A 14,568-nucleotide genomic window follows, 5' to 3' on the forward strand; every position below is an offset into this window, starting at 1 on the left:
TCGATACCTAATATCACCCAAAATAAAATAAAAATAATTGTGACCCAGTTTTTGCCTTACTTACTCCACTGTGCGTCGACTGAAGCGACTGACTGCATCATCAAGATAGCAGTTCAATGGAAAATGGAGCCGCCCAAAAAGCTCGATTCGATTGCAGCTTGCCTACTAACTTCCGGTCTGATTGGCTCCTTTTGTGGATGTATCTGGCATTCGTGATCGATTTTCTTCCAATGTAATTAGAATGTTATACAGTGTTGCGGTTGGGAACTTCTTCAATTCAGTGGGTATAGTAGCGATGGAAACGAGCAAAAAACTCTCACCAATCCCAAAGGTCCCAAATGTTATTAAACTTTGTTCGACCTCCTCCAGCCGCATGTGGACTCTTATCAAGACCGGGATGCTGCCGCCATCAAACTGATTTCTCCCAGGCATCCAATTGTCGGAAAAAAGTATCTGCCATCATCGAAAGCAATTTTCGACAAAAACCAATAACCGCAAAAATTGCCTGCCATAGAATCGCCTCCTTCGGGAGACACTATCTTCCACTGCCCTATTAATTATCCTCTTCTGCCTTTATAAAAAAAAGTTTTCCCTCACTTCCCACTCCCTAAAATTACTTCATTAAATAAATTAAGAATTAGTACTAAGCGGATTACACTCGGCCGGATATCCCTCCTCCCTAATGCTCGTTTGTCCCAGCGACGCACCAGAGAACTTCCAAAGAACGGAAAAGAGCGGTTCGAAAGATAATTTCCTTCCATTTTCCACGCTTAGGTAGAGACCACAGAGCTCCGAACCTGTTGGATACTGGTTCACAATCAGTGCCTTTGCTTGTGCTGGCTATGAACTGTAGTCTCACGAGAGGACTTCCATTACAAGAGCTGCACTATGATGCCTCCACGGCAGTTCAATTCCTAACCAATCCGATATCATTGGAAGGAACTGCGACTGTGATGATTAAAATAAGCACCGTCTTAGGATGAACAGCTAGGGTGCTGCTTTTTGTTCTGGCAAATGAAAGTTGAAAAGTGCATTCGTGGGTAAATGGAGATTTTACCGTCTCTTGGCTCCGAGGATGATGGGGGAATAAACGGTTTGAATGCAAATCCGCTTTGAGTAGTTTTACGAATGGATACTTCACGTAACAGAAAGGAAAGTAGAACTTTGATTTAAATTTGATGCGTCCTTGTGTAGGACGCTGGCTTTCTGGAAGGTGAGAGCATTGGACTCTCATCATGTAAGTCGCTAAATTGATGGTAAAGTTTTGACTCTGGGCATGAGGGCTACTATTCACGTGGTTTGAGTTAAAAGCTTTGAAAAGTGTGTGGTACAACTTGAGTGGCAAGGGATTTGGAATTTACATTTATTATGCATTTTTAAGTCCCCGAGCTGCTTTCGCTAGGCAAGGATATACTAATGGATAAGTATAGTGCTCATTTTTGAACATTGTTCTCTAGATCTGTTTCTGTAGTCAGCACAGCACGTCAGTATCGTTTTCAGGGTTGATTCCTTGTGTAAACAAAACATTTAAATTTATTAATTTTTTTGTGAAATTCATATCTTAACTCTTGGTGTTTTGTATTCCATGTAAAAGTTCAAGATATTAAACATTTTAAATGATTTATTTCAAGTTTGTAATGAACTTTATGAAAGATAGGATATTTTCAGTGAAGTCCCATTATCTTCACAACAATTGTAGGAAATTTACAGAAGTCCTGATGAAAGATAGGAAATGCTGAAAATGTCAGTGATGCTTCATAAACAAACTGCGGAACAAAAGTTAACATCCTTTGCATGGGGAATTTACTGGTAGCTTTAAGATCCTCATTGCGGTTCTATTACACCCAACCGAGGGGATTTAAGATTTGCTTGAAGGATTCGTTATTGCAGGGTGTCAGTGGAGACTGCATGATCGGAGGATGAGGTATACCGAGCTGCGGTCCAATGCAAGGAAATGAAAATCGAAAAATTTGGAGTGTATTAGTGAGCCAAATTAATTATGTCGAAAAAATATAAAAAAGGTTGCCGATTGAACTGAACCACGAACGTTGTAATTATCAGACCTGTGCTTTCTCCATGCTTCAGAACATGGATAGGTTAAAATAAGGAGCGCTCATAGTACGAAAACTCGATTTCGTATGCTTTTCCAGCTGAACGGGAAATGGAGATAATCAGGGCAAGTGCGTCGTTCTACAATATAATAAATAAAAAGAACGGCAAAAACTTGCTTGTATAGTCGAAAGCATAGTCAGAACACGAAATAAAAAAGATAAAAATCCTTGCATCGTCTGCAAGGTCAACTTATACCATTGGCCGCACTATTCGCTACGGAGGATGATAGGAAATGCAGCTAACATTCAATTTCGATTTGCGTCTAGCTTTCGAAAAACTGTAGAACTAGGAACTCTCAAGATGTCTTCAGATATATAGTGAACTTGAGGAAAATTTTGGAAACTTTTAAGAAGTTTTAAGTACCTCGAAACAGCTACAGGATGGCCAGTGAACCAAGAAAACCGATAATACCGGGAACACATTTTTACACCAGAATTTCAGAATAAACCATTAAAACAGAGTGAACCTTTTCCAAATGAATATCTTGTTCTATTTAGTTCATAATGTTCAGCAGTTTCCCGTCGTATTGTTTTTAGAATTTAATCTAAACTTAAAATAAAATAATGAAGATGCTGAACTTTGCAAACTGAACTATACTTTTCCGGGGTTTTAATGTTTCGTTATTCAAAATTCTCGTGTTATGAATTCCAGATTTAACTTGGAATTCATGAAATTCTTCTAAAATCAAGCAGAAAACACTTACCGTTGATTTTTTTTTTGAATTTCCTTGAAACCCCTTCTAAGAATTTGATTGGAATCGTTCTTAGAATTCCCTTGAACCTATTCGGAGACTTTGATTCCTTTGAAACTCTCTTGAATTTTTTTTTCAGGATAAATCTTTCGAAATTTTATTTAGAATCCCCTTGGAGTATTTTAAAGAATTTCTTTATAATTATTAGCAATTTTTTTCAATAAATTTTGTTTGAGCTCTGTGATGAAACTTTCGCACTAGGATTGAAATTATCGCCAGAACACTCTTAGAACTCTGTTTCTTTTTAAATTCTCATTATAATTGCCTTGGAATTCTTCTTAATTTTTTTTTTTTATTTTTATTATTATAGTCACTTTAACACTCTTGGGTCATTCGTGACTTGTCTGGGGGTGACATTTGAACTCGTGACTTTGGCGTGCGAGGTATGGATGTTAACCACTATGCCGGGGTCACCCCCACTTCTTAAAATTGATTTGTAATTTTCCTCACGATCCTCATCCTCAGAATCACGTAAGAATTTTCCTTAGAGTTAGTTTTTCACAACTCCTTTTGAAATTTTCAAAAATTACCTAAAAATTTCATTGAGTACGTGCATTCTTCTCCACAGAAATCCCTTCAAATCAATCTAACAATTTCTACGGACTTCTGAAATTCTGCTCACAACTTCTCCTTCGAAAATTGTGTATTCCTCAATATTTGGTTGAAATCAACACTTCGAATACTTTTAAATTTTACAAAAAATTCCAAGATTCTATCGATTGCTCTGTAATTTGTTCTTTTCAAGTCTCACTGCCTTGACAATTATGACTCCACGATTCATAAGAACGATATTTTTTTTTAAATCTATGATCTTGAATTTTTTTCGAAATCTCACTTTTTTTCTCCAAATCTTGCATCACGAAGATTGTAATAAATCACAAATGTTGGAGAAAAGTTCTAGTTTCAGGCTCTACACAAATTTCAAAGCCTTAGAATCTTGGGAATCTTCTTAAATCACTTGTTTTCCTTTCAGTAAATAATCTATAAGTAATATTTTTCAAGTATTGGTCTATTAGATACTTACTTACTTATCCTGGTCCGACATCCCTCAGGATTGCACCTGCATCACAATGTTACGCCAATTCACTCAGTCCGTGGCTGCTTGTCTCCAATTACTTGACCGCCCCACTTTCAAGATCCTGATCCACTTGGTCTAACCACCTTGCTCCTCTTCGACTTGTACCGGCCGGATTCGAGGCAAACACCATTTCTGCGGGACTGTTGTTCGGCATTCTTAAAACGTGTCCTGCCCATCGTACCCGTCCAGCTTTCGCAACTTTATGGATACAGGGTTCGCCATAGACTTACGCCAGCTCGTTGTTCATCCTTCGCCTCCATACACCGTTCTCACATACCCCGCCAAAGATGGTCCTAAGCACTCGTCGTTCGAAAACACCTAGTGCTTTCAGGTCCTCCTCGAGCATCGTCCACGTCTCGTGCCCGTAGAGAACTACCGGTCTTATCAGCGTCTTGTACATGGTACATTTAGTACGGAGATGAAGTTTACCCGACCTCAGGGTCTTGTGGAGTCCGTAGTAAGCACGACTTCCGGCAATAATACGCCGACGAATTTCTCTGCTGCAGTTGTTATCCGACGTCACCAATGATCCGAGGTACACAAATTCATCCACCACCTCAAACTTATCTCCGTCGATTGTCACGCTTCTGCCTATGCGAGCCCTATTCCGCTCGGTTCCTCCAGCTAACAGATACTTTGTCTTCGACGTATTCACCTTTAATCCAACCTTCTCTGCTTCACGTTTCAGCCTGGTGTACTGCTCCGCCACGGCCTGAAACCTTCTTCCGACAATGTCCACGTCGTCAGCGAAGCAGATGAACTGGCTGGACTTATTGAAGATCGTGCCCCGCATGTTAAAGCCCGCACGTTTCATAACACCTTCTAGCGCAATGTTGAACAGGAGGCAGAAAAGACCATCGCCTTCTCGAAGTGCTTTGCGAGTTTCAAACGAGTCCGACAACGCACCCGATATCTACACACAGCACTGTACACCATCCATCGAAGCCATGATCAGTCTGGTCAGCTTCCCGGGAAAACCGTTCTCGTCCATAATCTTCCATAGCTCTTCAAGGTCAATAGTATCATAAGCGGCCTTGAAATCGATGAATAAGTGGTGCGTAGGGACTTGATATTCACGACACTTTTGGAGGATTTGTTGCAACGTAAAGATTTGGTCCGTTGTCGATCGCCCGTCCACAAAACCAGCTTGATAACTTCCCACAAATCTGCTTGCTAGCGACGATAAATGGTGAAAGATGATCTGGGAAATCACTTTGTAGGCCACGTTAAGAATAGTTTATTTGTTTATTTGTTTATTTGTTCTTCGTCTTCGACAGTGTCGTACAGACTAGTTTAACTTATGCTATGTTTTTAATCCTATTTTTAAAACAATTTTTGGACACATTAAAATCAAACAAATCACTAGCATTGTTGAAAGCTCTGAGGCAAGAACTGAGCGGGTTGTTATGACCATAACATGTTCTATGTGCGGGAACTGCGATAAGTGCTGAGTACCGCAGCTGACGCTGTGGAACGTTCAGTGATACTTGCAGGAGAAGATCCGAACAGTCGACGTTATTCTGGACGATATCGAATATAACCAGCCGCTGCAATTTCAGCCGTCTTGCCGATAGCAGTTCCAGATCAATTAGTTGACATCGTTCTGGATATGCAGGTAGATGGACAGGATCATTCCACGGTAGGTGCCGAAGAGCAAAGCGAATGAATGATTTCTGCACACGTTCGATGCGGATCACCTGAGATGTATGGTACGGTGCCCAAATGGGAGCAGCATATTCCAGGATACTTCGCACTAAAGCACAGAACAAGGCTTTTAATGTGTGCACGTCGGTGAATTGAGATGCATTGCGGCGAATGAACCCAAGAACGGAGAAGGCTTTGGCAGTAACGGTGGATATATGTTCGTTGAATCGAAGCTTACAATCCATGATAACTCCTAAATCACGGATAGACTGCACACGTTCCAGCGGAGCAGTGTCAATATTGTAAAGATGATTGATGGGAATCCAACAACGGCTAAAAGTGATCACCTTGCACTTATTGATGTTCACGCACATTCCATTTTCCTTGCACCATCGTGAAAGGGCATCGATGTCAATCTGCAGAGCAACACAGTCCAAAACAGACTTGATGACTCTGAAGATTTTGAGGTCGTCGGCAAAAAACAACTTTCCAGAAGATATTTGCAGGCACAAGTCATTGATGAAGAGCACAAAGATCAATGGACCTAACACACTCCCTTGTGGAACTCCAGATGGAATGTAGAAGGTCCTGGATCGTGCTGAGTTCACCTGGACGAATGCTTTCCTACCAGTCAGGTAAGACATTAGCCAGTCGGCTATCCAATCGGGAAAACCCATATGTCTCAGCTTTTCCACGGCATAGCTATGCGGAACAGTATCAAATGCTTTCGAAAAATCAATGTATACAGAGTCCACTTGATTCCGGCTTTCAATCTCACGAAACAAAACGTTGGTGTAGCATAATAAGTTGGTTGTTGCAGAGCGATGGGGAACGAATCCATGCTGGTATTCCGAAATTATCGGTTTTGCTGCAGACAGTAAGACCTCGTGGACCAAGGATTCAAAGAGCTTTCCCAGGCAACAGAGAATCGAGATCCCGCGGTAATTTTCAACGTGCCGCACGCTACCCGATTTGTGGATGGGAATCATTTTGGCAGTTTTCCATAAACCTGGGAATGTTTTTTCATTTAACGATCGATTGAACAGTATCGTCAAAGGTTTAACTATAGACTCGGCGCAATTCTTCAGCAGTGTTGGAGTTAAACCGTCGACTCCGGCTCCTTTCGACGCATCTAGTTTGGCTAACGCTCTCAACACTTCCTCACGAGAAAAATTGAAAAAAGGAAGGTGGATATCATGGGATGGCACATTTTGAAAACAACCCGGGTGAGGTTGGGGCGACTCCGCATTAAACACACTTTGAAAGAAGGTCGAAAAAAGATTAGCTGCCTCTTCAGAAGAGCAGGCCAAAGCGTCACCATACTTGACATTGTCCGGAACACGATTGCTTGCCCTTTGTTGCTTCACGAACCTCCAGAACATTGATGGGTTTTGTTTCAAATTCGATTGCAGCCTCTGCATGTATTCATGGTAGCTTGATGCTACGAGCTCTTTGTAGGACAGTTCCACTAGGTGAAGCGATTCTCGGTTTTCAATGGTTTTGTTAGCGAAGAATCGTTTACGTGCTTTACGCAGTCTGTTGCGCAGGTTTCTTAACTCAATGGACCACCAGGGCTTCCTGTTGGCTCCACTAATAGCAGGGCGGCGTCGAGAGACCTTCAAGTGGAGAATTTCGTAAAGCTTGTCGTAAAACAGAAGAACAATATCATCGACAGAGTGCCCCTGAAGAAGCTGCACCCAGTCAACCGATGAAAATTCTGCATTGAGAGATTCGAAGTCGCAGCGCCTAAGATCCAGATCAATAGAGTCCGACTGAGCGTTTGCTGGAACGTGCACACATCTATGTACATCAACTTGAAGTTCTAACGGCGGATGGTGAGGATCGATAGGCAAGAGTGGTAAAACAGGATGCGATATTTCAAAATCGTCAGGAGCGTTCGTAAAAGCCAGATCGAGTAGCCTGCCATTCGGGTTTGAGATTGAGTTTAGTTGAACCAAACCACATGTAGAAATGGATTCGGTTAGTACGAGTTCTTGTTCGCTGGAGGCATTCGCAGGCAGGTATCCATTGACATCTTCATCGAAGGTCCATTGCAGCTGAGGGAGATTGTAATCCCCAAGAAGTAAGACTATGTCGCTGGCCGCCGATCGATCAGCAACATACTGAACAGCGGAAGAGTGGGTGGAATATAACGCAGGATCAGAATTCGGACGAAGGTAAATACCGAAAATGTGCAGAGACCGGTTTGGTAGTTTCACGCACACAGCGACTTGCTCAAGCTGTCTACAGTCGGTTAAAGATACCTCGGTACAGTGCAGACTCAATTTTACTGCAACGAGCACACCCCCGCCTCTCGACAAGTTGCTTGTTGATTCACTACGATCACATCGAAACAGCGAGTAATCCGATGTTAGCTCCGCATCGATTATATCGGGCCGGAGCCACGTTTCGGTGAGAACGACCACATCGTAATCGCAGCTGGATAATCCTAACTTCAAGTCAGATGTTTTCGTTCGTAGACCTCTGACGTTTTGGTAATAAACCGACAGAAATCGATGTCTTGATGGGGTTCCACTACTGCCCCCACAGCCGTCGAACGAGGTCACGCAACGCTGGTAATCGGGTGCACTAGAAAGTGAATGATCATCAGGGAGCGAGCAGGTTGTTAAGCTTGAGTACTTGCCGGTGTTCACTGTTTGGAAGACCCCCTCTCCACTCCCGACAACGGGACCGAGACTCTGATGGCAGGATACTAAGTTGATACGGGATGCAAACTGGACCATGTCGGGAGGATCGGGGGCTTCCATGATGCTGTATAGCGGGCGTCTCGGTGTCGAAGTGTAGTTGGTTTGTATCGATGAAGTAGTTGATGCAGTATTAGCAGTCTCGGTTTCGATCTCGTCATTGGTGTTTGAACAAACAGAAGTCACAGTGCTATAAGTCGAAGGTACATCAGGCGAAGCATAAGTCGATAGTGGAAAGTACTTGCCTGATAATTCCGGTTGGAAGACCCCCTCCCCTACCCTAACAGGCCCGGGACGACTCGGTTGGCAGGATGCAGGAATGGGCACGACTGTTTCAGGTGGCTTGGGGGCTTCCATTAGGCTATCGACGTTGCATCCCGGGATCAGCCAGTAGGAGACGGGTTGACGGGCTTTCGAAATTTTTGGGAACCGTTGAACTCTCGAAACATGATACCTTCCGGCCACGTTGAAGGGTCCAGCGCTTGGGATTTCAATCCAGGGTCCAAACCAATTTTGAAGGAAATAAACGTTAGGTTCGATACGTCTTTTCCTTTGGGCACTAGTTTGACTATGTCAGGATTTTCACTGAGATTCAGGTTTGCCTTCACCATCCCCAGAACTGATCGCTCGATAGTTCTCACATTCTAGTTTGTCGCCTTTTTTATATACTGGTCATATTACTCCCTCTTTCCACTCCTCCAGTAGCTGTTCTGTATGCGAGATCCTCACTATCAGTCGGTACAGACAAGTGGCCAACTTATCCGGGCCCATTTTGATAAGTTCCGCTCCGATACCATCTTTCCCAGCTGCTTTGTTGTTCTTAAGCTGTCGGATAGCATCCTTAACTTCACCTATCGTGGGAGCTGGCATGTCCCCCTCATCCGCTGTACCGATGAAGCCATTCCTCCTGCCGCCTCTGCGCCGTTCAGATGTTCATCGTAGTGCTGCTTCCACCTTTCAATCACCTCATGTTCATCCGTTAAGATACCACTTTCCATATCCCGACACATTTCGACTCGGCACAAAGTCTTGGCGGGATGCGTTGAGTTTCTTTTAGAACTTGCGTGTTTCTTGAGAACGATACAGCTGCTCCATTTCTTCGCACTCCAGCTCTTCCAGGTGGCGCTTCTTATCCCGGAAAAGATAGGTTTGCTGTCTTCGCTTCTGTTTAGATCGCTCCACATTATGATGGGTTCCTTGCTGCAGCATCGCCGCCCGCGCTGCGTTCTTCTCGTCCAAAACCGTCTGACACTCTTCGTCGAACCAATCGTTCCGTCGATTCCGCTCCACGAACCCAACGGCGCCATCAGCTCGCTGCTTTAACGTTGCTCCTGCAGTCCTCAATAGGGGCTTCGGTGAGCTCTTCCTCATCCGGCAACGCTGCGTCGAGGCATTGCACGTACTCAGTAGCGACTTCGGGCTGCTTCAGTCGCTCCAGATTGTACCGTGGCGGGCGTCGGTACCGGATGTTGTTGACAACGGAAAGTTTTTGATAGGTCCTGACGTCGATAATGTCCGAGAAGTGCCTTCCGTCGATCAAAACGTGGTCGATTTGCGATTCTGTCTGCTGCGGTGATCTCCAGGTGTACCGACATGGGAGGCTATGCTGGAAGTAGGTACTACGTATGGCCATCTTCTTAGAGGTGGCGAAATCGATGAGTCTAAGGCCGTTGGCGCTCGTTAGCTGGTGAGCGCTGAACTTTCCTATAACCGGTCTGAATTTCTCCTCCTGGCCGACCTGAGCGTTAAGATCACCGATGACGATTTTGACGTCATAGCTTGAGAAGCTGTCGTATTCCCGTTCCCAGCTGCGCGTAAAAAGCGTCTTTATCGTCATCGTCACTTGCTGAGTGAGGGCTGTGCACGTTGATTATGCTGACATTGAAGAAACGGCTTTTGATCCTCAACTTGCACATTCTGCTATCGATTGTAGGGCCTGCACCAACCCCCATTGTCTCGCCGGAGGACCATCGTGCACATCTCTCTTTAGAGTCCCTTGCTGGCACCAGGACGTTGATCAGCCGCTCCTAACATGGAGAACAGACACTCGAAGACTGCACTCTCCGGAGAGAGAAGTCCCACACTTCCCTGTCAGCAGACGACCAAAGTCCCACCGAGGTTGGTTACCCGATCTTCCCTATGGTTACTCGTACCCCAGCCGGCACCGCGGGGAGGTAGGGATAGGAGCTACTGGACAAGAGGCTAAGGACCGCTAGTGGGGTCTATTTTATACCTGCAGATACGCGAAGTATCAATGGTACGCATTATCCAGCCGTTTACCAACCTGGTCTATTAGATGTGGGTATTAAATTGCATGAACCATGCTTAGTTAATTAGTTTCACGTTGAGCGAGTTGTAACGTCTGTAGGTTTTAAATATTTTGTTTTTCGTGTTTAACTTTGTACTTCAGCTCAAGTACTGAAAGGTTAATATTTATGTTATTCTCATTTGTATCAAGTTCATTTTTTCTGAAACATATTTTTGATTAAAACTTTTATTTTTTATAATTATTTCTAATACCCTATTCATCCAGATAGCATTTGGTCTAGTGACCTTAATTCCTGTTACTCAATAAAATTCTAGGGCTTTGCAATCGTAATCGAGCATAAAAAGTGATAGAAATTGATTTTACAAGTATCTCGAAAGATCAATGATTTGTTTTGAATACATTAAGTGACTCATAGGGTTGAATTTATACTTTCAGCTTTAAAAAATACTTTCTATTTTTGATTTTTCCCACAAATAACCTCCGAAAATTTACAGTTAGCCACGGTTTTAAAAATGCATTCAATTTCGATTTTTGTTGAATATTAACAACCGGAAAATTTTTAATATTTAAACCGGGAAAACACGGGAATTTCAAATTGAAAATTCACTGGCCTACCTGAAAGCTAGATCTAGAGATCAAGTACAGAGATCTTAAGGGTAGTTCCCGTAACATTTAGTCCACACTATTTAAAAAGTTTAATATAAGCGTGAGGTTAGAAAAAATAATGACAATTCTATGATTTGATGAAAAAAAATCGAGAACCCTTAAGATGTTCTGAGAATTTAAGGAAAGTATAGAGACCCTAAGAGAATTTATGAAAACATCAGGAATATTTCAGAAACTTCACAGAAATCCAGAGAATTTCAGAGAAGTTTAAAGGTATTTACGAGAACTCCATTTATTTCAGAGCAAGCTCCTAGAACATCAAGATATAAATAATGTCAAGAAAATTGCAGAAAACTCAAAGAAGTTTCAGGCAACTCCGGGAATTTCCGAAAACTTCCGCAAAGTTTTCTTCAGAGATTTTCTGGGACGCATTTGAACTTTCGGAAAAGATTATCTCATTGAAAATTCAAGAACATAAAACTTGTCGTAAGCACCGGTACCCTTAATATTTTCCATAAATTTAGATATTTTTAGATCGTTTCATGATATTTAGCGAAGTTCCAAGTACTTCGAGGACAATCAGATATCTTCAGAAAAATTCAATTTACTCATGAAAATTCACTTGGAGTTCTCTTTTGCATTCGCTTTGTATTCCCCCGAAAGTCTCATGGATTCTTTTTTTTTCAGAAATTCACTTGGAACGCTTCTCAAATTAGCTGGAATTATTATCAGCTTTATTTGTAATCCTCTTTTAAGCATGTTCTTCAAAAATATACAAGGACTTATGCTCCAAATTCGTTTTCTTCCACAATTATTATTCGAAGTCACTATTTGGTCATTTGTAGCTTAAACATGTCACTATCACTATCACTATTCAAAAAAAAATCACTATTTTTGACAGCATTGAACTATTGAACTGAACGTCAGAATGTTGATTTTACTGATGCTTTCTGCTCTTTTTTTCCTTTATTTAACGTCGGTCTCTGTTCCGCAATCTTATGCCAATCACCGACGGACATTGATTGCCATCCATTGATGGCAATCGACTGTGCAGGAAGACAGCTTCCACACCTGCGTAGGATATCGCACCCATTCAACACACATGGGCCGGGACCAACGGTTTTACTTCCCTTCCGAAGGAAGACGTGACCAGAGATTTTTATGCCTCAGAAAAATCCCACCGACCTCGGCTGGGATCGAACCCAGACCGATCGGGATGTTAGAAAGCAGTTACGCTTATCACTACACCAGGATAGTGTAGGAATAATTTGGCTGTTTTCCATAATCCCTGGCATGTTTTTTTTTTCAACTAATGGACTCCTCGCAATTCTTCAGTAGAATACCTGAAAACTAGCACTCGGATATTCAACAATTGTTTTTGTTTTAACGAATTGAATGCCGAAAATCAGCTACACTGGAGTCGCTTTTTACGCGGTTTTTTTACGCGGATTTCGGAATTTACGCGGTTTTTTTTACGCGGATTCCGGAATATACGCGGTTTTCTTTTACGCGGATTTTGGTTTTTTTACGCGGATTTCGGAATTTACGCGGATTCCGGAATTTACGCGGTTTTTTTTACGCGGTTTTTTTTTACGCGGGACGTATCACCCGCGTAAAAAGCGACTCCAGTGTATTTCAATGTCGAATGAAACCTTAGTGTAAAATAAGAGTTTAATCTTCCGGGGGCTAATTAATACCGGTTTATTACTTATTCTATTGATCCTTAATAGCAGGTTGCCTAAATCATTCGAAATCATGAAAGTGCATTCTCCACACCCCAAAAACCAATCCGTGTGCAACCTACCAAATTAATATCTGACTCATCGGACTCTGCTGAGCCTTTTAAAATACAAAATCCATTGGATACCATATTCCCTGCTTTTCCGCAAACATATGGTAATCCCTTCGATCCCATCAATGATGCCTTCACCACTCTCCGCTGCCTTAAATCAATAATTGATATCATTTTCCAACATTTTCCGCAGCATTTTCAGTTTTAATTTGTTCTGTGATTTCGTATTTAATAATTCATAATCCCGTTTCCCCGAGTGCCGGCAGCTGCGCCATTGGTGATGGTGTAGTAATGGATGAAGGGATGCCAAAAAAGGCTGTAGCGTTCAGTCTTGACACACCAGCCGGTGGTCGGTCACATATGCATCCCGATTTTCCGAAAAACCGGGTTTACATCAATCTCTGACCTGATTGTCTGCCTTGTGGGTGCCTTTCAGTAGCCAGCTCCATTTTCATGTGTGATTCGAGATTTCATTATGACGGATTTTTTTATTCAATTTACGAGTTTACCACCTGCTTTTCGAGGTAAGCCGTTGCCGGATGCATTAAAGTTTCGGCTTTGGCCATTAATATGGTTGACGCGTGCAGGCAGGGACGGTCTGCCTACAGTTGATGGCTTTTTCGGTCTGTGGTTGACCTCAAAATCCAGTTGCTGTACGACTTTGATAAAATGTGGGCATTATTATTAATTTAGACAATTAGCGGTTGGGGCCCGTTGGTGTGCCGTGTTGGGTGAGTAATTAGATTTTTCCGGGGTATAAACAGGTTGCAAATTTTATTCATTAGTAATTTTAATTCATTCATGTGCAAGTGCTTTAGAATAATTATCAACAGCGATTACAATTGTATTCAATTGTATGCCGGATTAGGCAGCACAGAGGGAATGTAGACAATCAATTACCAATTCAGTGTTTCTGTAGGAATCACAGACGATGGTGATACACCGAAATTGGCACAATTTTACTTCCCGTTTCGGCTTCCGATGGAAATAGTTAAGCCAATTATGAATTCATATTTTTCCAAAGCCACGTGTGAAGTGTCACTCAAGCTGGGAATTACAATGCAGCAGTTTTCCGTGGTTCTATATGGACTTCAAACCGGCATACGTACATGTTCATAATCACATTATGCTCACTATCGCACATTTCCAGGGTTCTGAGCTTTCCGAGTTGTAACTTACTGGAGGACACGCGAAACAAGCTTCTCCATTCAAGCCTTTTGCTTTCGTAATAAAAGGCAACCGGATGACGTACAACTTTTCCGCATACAATCTGAGTTACATGGTGAAGTTGAGGGATGGAAGAAGCACGGTATTCAACGTTTTGTCATGACAGTAAAGGACAGCTCTGAGCGGGAGACTGTCAGGGAATGTGATAAATTCGAAATTTCACCGAACACAGCATCAGTCGCCATTCGTCATTGTGGGAACGGTATCCATATTGGATACAGAGGAATTTGGACTTGCTTCGCTTTAGTTTGGCTGGTTGCTAGCGGTGGAGCAGGATTTGTTTAATTTTGAATGGCTTAGAATGTGTATAGGGTTTCGGTTTCCAATGCGTACAGTCAACCATATGGATAATATTTTGAAAATTTGTTATAAATAATCGCATAT

The 14,568-nt window shown here is 42.4% G+C and overlaps 2 protein-coding genes across 30 annotated transcripts in view; one reads left to right on the forward strand and one right to left on the reverse strand.

Annotated features, from left to right (window-relative positions):
- LOC135698915 (uncharacterized) overlaps positions 1-1,477 on the reverse strand; it is a 55,797-nt gene extending 54,320 nt beyond the window's left edge. Inside the window, exon 1 of the mRNA XM_065219071.1 lies at positions 1,362-1,477. The gene's annotated coding sequence lies outside the window, so the exon portion shown is untranslated. The remainder of the gene's footprint in view (positions 1-1,361) is intronic.
- Positions 1-14,568, forward strand: part of mub (poly(rC)-binding protein mub) — a 672,225-nt gene that overhangs the window by 562,783 nt on the left and 94,874 nt on the right. The gene's annotated exons all lie outside the window — the stretch shown is intronic.

Source organism: Ochlerotatus camptorhynchus, unplaced genomic scaffold (genome assembly GCF_037179485.1).
Source record: "Ochlerotatus camptorhynchus isolate MF236.1 unplaced genomic scaffold, CSIRO-AGI_Acam_v1.1 ptg000008l, whole genome shotgun sequence".
Lineage (NCBI taxonomy): Eukaryota > Metazoa > Arthropoda > Insecta > Diptera > Culicidae > Ochlerotatus > Ochlerotatus camptorhynchus.